At 47.5% G+C, this 10,277-nt stretch overlaps 1 pseudogene; it reads left to right on the top strand.

The window, feature by feature from the left end:
- Window positions 1-6,672: 6,672 nt before the first annotated feature.
- Window positions 6,673-7,863, top strand: LOC101046106 (putative RNA-binding protein 23 pseudogene; annotated as a pseudogene).
- The last annotated feature ends 2,414 nt before the right edge of the window (window positions 7,864-10,277 follow it).

Genomic DNA, 10,277 nt, shown 5'->3' with positions numbered 1-10,277 from the left:
CAGAATTTCGGCATCTATGTGAGGCTTAATGCATAGTTACAATGATCTGTTTACTCAAGGGGAGCCTCTTTCGGAAAGGTATATCTAACATTCCACACTGCCATCTAGGCTGAGTTAGGGTCAGGACTCTAAAGGAGGTGGTTAATCTCTAACAAAGGTCTGATTAGAAGGCGGAGGTCTGGTCTCTGGTCTTTCCTAGTCATTTATAGAATAAGATCAATGAGAAAGAGGGTTAAGCTGCAATCCAAGCAGCAGAATTGCAAAGCCTGACCAACATGGTGAAACCCTATCTCTACAACAAATAGAAAAATTAGCCAGGCGTGGTGGTAGGTGCCTGTAATGTCCCAGCTAGTTGGGAGACTGAGGCAGGAGAATCACTTGAACCCAGGAGGGGTTACATGACCCAGTTCACAGCCACACCTCTCTCAAGGCTTGAGGAGTCCTGGGGGGGTTCCAACAGCTTTTAAATTTGATTTATTTTCACAAACGCAAATATATATTTGAATATCCTGGCTAGAAAATGTCCAGGAATGCCTGGAGCATGGATTTTAGAAGACTCTGTAAGATTAATAAACAGGAGAGAAATGCTCAGAACAGGTTTGGAGGCACAGGTCGGGGACAGAGAGCAAGGAAAGAGAGCTGGCGTGCTGCCTGGGAAAGGCGCAGAGGGGAGGGGCTCGTAGAGAAGGAGATAAAATGGGATGTGAGGTTTATGGGATTTCAGACACCAGGAGAAAGTTAGGCTTTGCCCAGTGATCACTGCCTTGAACAAATGGTAGGCGACCTAGTTAAAGGTGGGAGTTGAGCTTATCTAGCCAGGTATATTAGCCAGTACACAAAAGCCAGGTGGAAGTTCCGCATATTTATAGTTGCAATGTGTGTTTCTACACCGAGTCTACTGTGCCCCGCAAAGTGATATCAGACACTTCAGACAGAATGCCCCACAGGTGTGGGCAAGGGAGGGAGCAGGGCTGGCACCAGTGTGGATGCTTACTGTGTGCTGCACGTGAGGGTCTGCCGGGGGCTGCAGGGGCAGCAGAAGGATCTATCTTTAGAGCCCCTTACTGGAGACCTGTCTTTGTGACTTGTCAGGAAAAGACCAGTCAGGTCAGACATGACTTAGCCCAGGAGAATTCATCTCGGCAAGTGTTCCCACGCGTTGATCAGTGAGCTTGGTTTTTAGAAAACAAAACTGAAACACAAGCAAAAATAGAAACTCAATTAAGCAAGGCCCTTTACCTACCTCTGTAGGTGTCTGGTCTCTATGGGTAGAGGGAGTCGCCGGGGGGTGGGGCGGGAGAGGTTATGACACCTCTCTGCATGCCTGGTCTGATGTCAGTTACAATAATCAAACACACAGCAAGACCCCTGGCTGGCTGGGGAGGGGGTCTGTCTTCCTGGGGCCAGCCTAGGAGAAAGTGCACTTCCTGGGTGTGTGCCCAGGTCACCTGGCCGTGGGACATGCTTCAAGGTATGGGTCTGCCAGGTCATTGTGTTCCTGGACCAAACTGAGGGTCACGCCGCTGTTTCTGTGGCCCAATAACGGGATGCAGATGAACTGGGGAGAAAGAGAATTTTTATTTCTGTAACCGGTTGCAGAGGGAAGGCCTGGAAATGATGACCAGACCAACTCCAAATTATAAAGTTTTCCAGAGCTTATATACCTTCTAAGCTATATGTCTACATGTAAGTGTGCATTCGTCTAAAGGCATAAGTGATTACTTTCTTTTAATCTATAACTAAGGTCTCAGTCCTGAAGACTTTCTTCTGGATCTTCAGTAAGTTTACTTAATCTAAATGGGTCTAGGTGCTGGGGTGATTACCCTTACCTTGTTTCCTGCAGAATCATAGAGGTTTGAGGAGTTCCTTTAGACCCCAACAAACTTGGCTGTGAAGGCCTGGGAGATTTCTTCAGATCCCCAGTAAAACTTGTTTAAACCTAAAAAAGTCCTGTTAAGAATTTCTGGCTGGGAGTTGTGGCTCATGCCTGTAATCCCAGCACTTTGGGAGGCTGAGGTGGGCGGATCATGAGGTCAGGAGATTGAGACCATCCTGGCTAACATGGTGAAATGCTGTCTCTACTAAAAATACAGAAAATTAGCTGGGCGTGGTGGCATGCACCTGTGGTCCCAGCTATATGGAAGGCTGAGGCAGGAGAATCGCTTGAACCCAGGAGGAGCAGGTTGCAGTGAGCCCAGATCTTGCCACTGTACTCCAGCCTGGGTGACAGAGCAAGGCTCTGTCTCAAAAAAAATAACAAACAAACAAACAAACAAAAATAAAATAAGGAATTCCTTCGTTATGTCTTTTCATGCTTCAAGGCCCAGGAAAAGCCCAGGCAAAACTTTTGCTGGGCTCTTTGTTACCTTCCAGCCTTTGTATAAGGGCACTGGCTCAATTGGCTTTTAATGTTTAATCTAGCTACTCAGTCAGTGCTGGGACAGCTGTAATGGAGGCCTACATTAGTGAGACCTGGCTTGCCGCAACAGGGCAGCAAGGGAGGCGGGGAGAACCAGGAAAGGTGAGGCTGAGGTGGGGTCAGTCCCCAGCCCCAGCCCCCTGGTGGACCTCTGGTCTTCCTGCATCTGAGTGAGCTCCGGAGAGAGCCAGGGGCCTTGATCTAGAGGAGAGCCTGTGTCCCACCCTGTTATGGGTGTCTCCTCCTCCCCTTCCAGGTCCCGTGGATAATGACCTGCAGGGTGATCGCCAGTGAGCACCAGTGTATTTGCCTGTCAACCAGGGGACAAGTGAATCAAGTCCCTGTGGTTCACGGAGGGGGAAGATCAGGTTTCACTTGTCAGGAATGGCAGGTGTGTGCACTTGGAGATTATGCTAGTGGACGTGGAGGGCTGCACCCTGTCCCGGTGGCAACAGGGCCTTTAGTCTGCACACATTTGGTCAAAACATTCCACACTGTTCGTTTGTCAGAAAGGAGTTTTCCTTTAGGTGGACGAGGCACTGTCAGAGGGAGTCACGCTGAGTTCTGAGTCACTGTTCATTCTGGGCCGGTTGGAAGCAGTTGGGTTGGATCTCAGCATTCAGGTTTAACATGTTGAGCAAGGACTGCTCTAAATGGGAGCTTTTCCCTCTCCATTCCTCAAGGATCTGAAGGACCCAGCAGCTTTTCCTTAGCTAGTCTTCTGTGCACAGTATCTCTTAAGGCCATTCCAAAACACCATCCATGGATCTTTAGCACCCTGTTTTTTACCTCAGTAGGGAGAGTTCTGTGGCTCCTTAATCTAAAGCCAGATGGATGCAACTAAGAGAGAAGAGAGAACTCCAGGCTGCCCCCATGGTGGATAGGCTGGAGAAGCATTGTGCAGTCCTTAAAGGAGACCACAGTGGATGAGATGAACCCAGCTGGGCACTGTGTGTGGTACAGAAACAGCAGGACATATACCCAATGAATGCGATGCTGAAAAAAGTGTACGTGCCAAGCAGGATTAGCGAAGTATGCTGGGAAAAACAGGCTAACAGTAGATTTGATTGGAAGAGTAGCATTTTCAACAATTTGTGTTTTAGCAGTTTTGTGTTTTGGTTGATTGTGACAAGAGTATATTTTTCTGCCGATATCTGTGGGTTCTCAGGCTTTGGCGGAGTGAAACAACCTTGATGGAAATGTGGATGGTACAAGAAGTTAGTGAATCAGCTTTCAGAATGGTCCAGAACACAGCAAAGGGGCACTCACCTGACAGCTCACTGCGTTTCTTTTAAAAACCTGTTCTCTTCCAAGATCTGGGACTAATAATAAAAAAGCCCCAGGTGGCTTTTGTTCATAAATTACCATCAGTCATGATCTAATAGATGAGATAAAGGCAGGGAAATAAGTATTTCTCCCAAGGCTTTGTATTATTATGATTTTAAAAACTACTATTATTTTTCAGTATTTTTGATACTTCATGTATTATCAGAAGAAAGCAGCCATGAAAAAGTGTATGTTTATTGGGAGTTTACTAGAATATCCATTTTCATGGAAGTTCTCATTTTAAACACTGGAAAGAATCAGTTCTATCCCCTAAACCAGAGATTGGAAAACGATAACCCTTGGCCAGACCTGGCTTGCTGCCTGTTCTTCTGAACACAGTTTTGTTGAAGCACAGCCACTCCCATTTACTTATGGGTCAGGCAAGGATTCCTTCACTCTGCAGAGTTGAGTACTTGTGGCAGATGGGATATGACTCATAGAATTGAAAATATTTGTTATTTGGCTCCTTAGAAATATTTGCCAACCCATGTGCTGAGCCACTGACTGACATCTAATCCCACGTGGCAACCACTGGCAGAAGATCTACGGTTTAAACTCCTCCCGGTCACTAATAAAAGTGTAATTAGGATCCACTGATACAGGAAGACTGTCACTGTTTTTGTTTTGAGACAGAGTCTCGCTCTGTTGCCCAGACTGGAGTACAATGGCATGACCTCGGCTCACTGCAGTCTCTGCCACCCAGGTTCAAATAATTCTCCTGCCTCAGCCTCCCAAGTAGCTGGGATTACAGGTGCCTGCCACCAGGCCTGGCTTTTCTTTTTTTGTATTTTTTTCAGTAGAGATGGGGTTTTGCTATGTTGGCTAGGCTGGTCTCAAACTCCTGACCTCAGGTGATCCACCCACTTTGGCCTCCCAAATTGCTGAGATTACAGGTGTGAGCCACTGCAGCCAGCCAGGAAGACTGTTCAATATAGCGGCCAAACAGGGCCACGTGCTGGCTGTTTTGTCTCTTTTCTCTCTCTTTCGGCAATCATACTCCTTCTTTTTCCTCATGGCATTGGTTCTTTGGAGAAATGAGATTATTTTTCCCGTAGAAGGTATTATGTTCTGAATTTGACCGATTGCTTCCTCTACTGTTGTTTTGCTTGTTTCTGAGAGTCCTGTGTTTTCTATCAACTAGTAGTTAGATCTAGAAACTCAATTAGTTTCAGGTTCCATTCCTTTGGCCAAGAATTTTTCGTGGGTGGTGCTGTGAAATTTTTCTTACATCACAACAGGAAGTCCATTAATGTGTGGTTGTCTCAGTTTTAGGGAGGGTAAGATTGATGATCGGGTACAGCCTTAACCCTCACTTATCACGTTCCCTGCCAAGTGCTTCACCAAATGGTTCTACAACAGTCCTTCGGTTGTTGTAGACCTATAATTTCATTCAGGGTTGCAATATGGTGATGTTAGTAATCTGTCATCTCTTCCTCATTTAGTAGTTGGGGAAATTCTGTAAAGAAGGCATTTCTTTAACTATTGTCCACCCTGAGTGTAAGTTAGTTCAACCATTGTGGAAGACAGTGTGGCGATTCCTCAAGGACCTGGAAATAGAAATACCATTTGACCCGGCAATTCCGTTACTGGGAATATACCCAAGGAATTATAAATTGTTCTGTTATAAAGACACAGGCATGCACATGCTCACTGTGGCACATGCACATGTATGCCGTACACTCATTGAGGCTGCCATTTCTCCAAGTAGTCCTGGTCCTTTTCAATGGCAATGACCATTTGGGGGTCATTGCATTAGTGCTGGAGGGCTTAGTGTTATTGTGTGGTCACTGCATTTTCAAGGGCAAAGGTTAAGAGATAAACTTTTTTTATTAAGGGGGAAAAAGTCATAAAGTTATAGTGACAGCTGCAATTCAAAGTAAGATTACAGGGTTTTAGGCCAGGTGCAGTGGCTCATGACTATGATTTCAGAACTTTGGGAGGCCAAGTTGAGCAAATCACTTGAGATCGGAAGCTTGAGACCAGCCTGGCCAACATGGTGAAAACCCATCTCTACTAAAAATACAAAAATTAGCCAGGCATGGTGGCATGCACCTGTAATTCCAGCTACTGCGGAGGCTGAGGCAGGAGAATTGCCTGAAGCCAGGAGGCAGGGGTTGCAGAGAGCTGAGATCATGCCGCTGCACTCCAGCCTGGGTGACAGATCAAGGGTCTGCCTCAAAAAAGCATGCACAAATACACACACACACACACACACACACACACACACACACGTATGCATACACACACATATATTACAGGGTTTTAGTGTAATCTTTCAATTTTATTTAAATCTTATATACAGAAAATCTTAGTTCTTGTGATTATTATTTCCTTTCCCACATTTTCATTCTGAAACATTTCAGACCTAACTTGCAAGTACAGTCCCAAGAGCACTTGTGCGACCAGGGAGAAGATGACCATCTGTGGACCAGGAAGCATACCCTCAGCAGGTAAGGGGCGCACTGCCCGGCCTCCAGAAGTCTGAGAAATATGGGTTGTTAAAGCTCCCTGGTCCATAGTGCTTTTGTCACAGTTGCCTGAACAGACCAAGAAACTACTCGCTGGAAGATGGTGGAGTTGCCGCCATTTTGCAGGAAGAGGAGCAGCTCCACCTGCCCTGCTGCTTTTCTTGCCTAGACTCTAGGAAATATCTGAGCTTCACTCCCCACAACATACCCAAAGGAACAGCGAGAACCGGGACGTCCCTGCGGGGACCCAGAACTGATCTAACAGAATGGCACCTGATGACTTTGATACAGTGATTGAGGCCATGCTGGAAGCTCCCTATAAAAAAGAAGAGGATGAGCAACAGAGGAAAGAAGTCAGGATTATTCCAGGAATACCACCCGCAGCACCAGCAACAGTGGCAATGGGACCAGTGGAAGCAGCACCATCAGGGAGATAAGCAAGCAAGAGGACCCCTGATTTGGAAACACCGGGTTTTACTTGGCTTTGGGGGGAAAATGGCCTCTTCAGATGCCTGGCAGCTTTCAGGGCTGAAGAAGGGGAGTCGGAGCCATAGTAGAAGCAGGGATAGAAAGCACAGTCATGGTCTAGACTGGGATCAGCACAGACAGAGAGACAGTCAGAGTCGAAGTCGAGATGGGCAGCATCGTCACCGTAGCCGTGGCTGGGGATCGTCGACATAGTGGGTCGCGAAGTCGTGACTGTCGTCATGAGGATCGTGTGCGCTACAGGAGCCCCCACTTGCCACTGGCCATGGGTGTGGACACAGTAAGAGTCCTCACTTTGGAGAGAGGAGCCCAGCCACGGAGCCAGCTGATGATCCGAGTCCTGAGGAGCTTGATGCCCGCACGGTTTTCTGTATGCAGTTAGCTGCCCACATTAGGCCTCCAGATCTGGAGGACGTTTTCTCTGCTGTAGACAAGGTTCGTGATGTACGTGTCATCTCAGATCGGAACTCACGCCCTTTAAGGGCATTGCCTATGTGGAATTCTGTGAAATCCAGTCTGTGCCTCTGGCCATTGGGCTAACTGGGCAACGGTTGCTGGGAGCGCCTTTCACTGTACAGGCTTCACAGGCAAAGAAAAAACGACTGGCAGCCATGGCCAACAACCTGCAAAAGGGCACTGGTGGACCAGTGTGCCTCCATGTGGGCTCCCTGCACTTCAGTGTCACTGAAGACATGCTCCGAGGCATCTTCGAGCCCTTTGGTAAAATTGATAATATTGTCCCGATGAAGGTCTCAGATACAGGCTGCTCTAAAGGTTATGGTTTCATCATGTTCTCTGACTCTGAGTGTGCCTGGCGGGCCCTGGAACAGTTGAGTGGCTTTGAGCTTGCTGGTCGACCTATGAGGGTTGGCCACGTGACTGAGCGACTGGACGGTGGCACAGACATCACTTTCCCTGATGGAGACCAGGACCTGGATCTGGGATCAGCAGGTGGATGTTTGCAGCTTGTGGCCAAATGGGCAGAAGGCTCTGAAATCAACTGCCACTGCTGCTACTGCCGCCCAGGCTGCTGCCTCACAACTACATGGAGCAGTTCCCCTGGGCGCCCTGAACCCAGCAGCTCTGACTGCTCTGAGTCCAGCCCTGAACCTTGCCTCCCAGTGCTGCTAGCTCTCCAGCCTCTTTACCCCCCAGACCATGTAAATTGGTGGCACAGCAGACTGTCTCCCTGCGCCTCTGGGTCCTGCCACTTCACATCTACTCTTCCATGGCCCCATCTCTCCATTTTGTGGACCAAGCCATCCTGAGGGCATGGACATTGTCTCTGAGGGAACTGAGGCCACCCTTAAGACACCAAGAAGAGCTCCTGCTCATGGCCCCACTGGAAATGGACTCTGCTGAGCAAAGCGCCCAGTTGAAGAAAGCAGAATCTATACCTGCATTGAGTACCTGTTTCTCCATGTGTGTTGTCTCTGAGATGACCTCCTTGTCCTTTCCTACACCTTAATGATTCCTCAATTCCTCCCCCATTGGAAAGGCCATAGGGCATTAACTGAAGACACTGACCTCTCTCCTTTTCCTGAACCTTTATCCTTCATTCTGTCAAGGAAAACCCTTAGGACCTCTGAATCCAGAGGACTGAGTTTGTGGGGTGAGCCTTGAAGGTGCTCTTTTTCTGCTACTAGGGCCCTGGAAGATAGCATGGGTTCGTGCAGAGAAACCAACCTCCGACTTTAGCTTGATGCAGCTTGAGGCCAGACCTACTGCAGACTCCGCATCTTGCTAGGAGGCATGGGAGTGATCTATCCTGCCAGGCATTTAGGGGCTTTCAGGAATTTAGTAAGAGGTGGAGTGTACCTTTCCAGTGTCTTCCATCTTCCTTTGAATACTTGTCCTTCCTCCCAGATCCTCCCTTGGGCCCAGGGTGGGAAGATGGAAGGGGGCTGCTCTCTACCACTTCGTGTGTGCCTCCACTGTGGCCTCAACCCTGGCAGTAAAGCTGCTCCCATTTCCCACCTGGGCATGTGTGAGCCCTTCTCACTGGGTTTTATCCCCTTGTGTCTGTGTACATAAATGTGTGTGTGTGTGTGTGTGGTGTGTGTGTGTGTGTGTGTGTGTGTGTGTATAAACTTTGTACAAAAGGCAAGCCTCCTCCTTGTGGGGGCTGTTGCCTATTTGTGTGTGGTCTCTGTTGTGTGCCTGGCTGACAACTTGTTATGAGCCCAAACCATGATGTTTCTAGGGATTATAAAAGATTAGTAACAACAACAACAAAAAACTACCCAACCCCCTCTCTGTCTTACTTCCAAATTTTGATAGGTACGTTATTACTTTAGTTGCTTTTCTTTAGTTGGTTTCATTATACCTTTAATTTCTTATGTAATATTTTTAGAAAATGTCCCCCACTACTCACTATGTAGGACAAGACCTTACCCCTTACCTCTTTCTTCGTCTCTTCTTTGCTACGTCTCAACTGCTGTCAGTTATACTTTGATATTGCCAGATATAACCCATCATGATTATATTATAATCGTAAGTATAAAAAGAATTTCCTGTGCATTGCCTATAGTTGATTCTAAAGTTTGAAAAGTGAAAAATAATATTATATTTGCGCCACAATCTTGCTGTTGAGATGTTTTCCGGAGGCTTTTACATGTCAGTGTGGGTCTGTGCTGCTGGCAGATTGGACCTAACAGAAGCTGTAGTCAGGTCACCAGGTCACTCCTGCCTAAGCTTCATTTCTGCCACCGTCACCACTTCATTCATAAACCCACTGCATGAGGAGACAGGTGGCGGAGGAAAGAGGCCAACTGACCTTCATGGAATGGGTTAGTCTACCGTCTCAAATGTTAAAGTCCTCCTCTGCTGAGGTCGTCATTTAATGGACAATCACACAGGACGCAAGTATCTTCATGATTTTTGTCCATTCAGAGAAGCCTGTTGTGAATTTTCCAGTCCTATTTCTTGCAGGCCCGTAACCACCCAGCCTAGCCATTGGCGACAGCCTACGAATGAATACATAATCACACACCTGGTCATTTCTTTTTCCAAGCAAATTGCACAGCCAGGTGCACTGTGTGAAGTTCTGCCCACCAAGAGGATTTTCCTTCTCCACTTCAGGGAAAGTCCTTCAGGGATGGCCCAGGAAGGGGCTCAGTGCTATAGCCATCTACCCAGCGTGTTGTGCAGAATCATTGTAAACCAGGTGCAAATTTTCTCTTTCTCTGTCAAATCTTTATAGGGAACTCACCATGAGGCTGTAGGCACAGGCTCAGAGAGAGAAGGCAGTGTGGTGGATGTAGGAAGCACGGGCATTTGGGCCACTTCTCCATAGAACCATGTAACTTACTTGTACCTTCAGGGTCTGCCCAGACCCAGTGATGCATATGCCACATCCATTCGACAATGGAGCAAGGCTGTACATGCTCAATTTTGTGATGTCGCCGGTTGATAACACCCAGTTTGTGATGGGCAGCTCAAGTTTCGTGCTAACTTGGTGGCCTGTGGTCAAGTATTCACTCTCTATTAAGGTCCAGTAACAGGCCAAGAGCTGTGTCTCAAAAGAAATTGTCTGCCAGTGCTGTTGGGATAGGAGAGACTAGAAGAATCATGTTGTT

Source organism: Saimiri boliviensis, chromosome 13 (assembly GCF_048565385.1).
Source record: "Saimiri boliviensis isolate mSaiBol1 chromosome 13, mSaiBol1.pri, whole genome shotgun sequence".
NCBI lineage: Eukaryota > Metazoa > Chordata > Mammalia > Primates > Cebidae > Saimiri > Saimiri boliviensis.
Note: the sequence above shows the minus strand (reverse complement) of the source record. Positions and strands in the feature narration are given on the sequence as shown.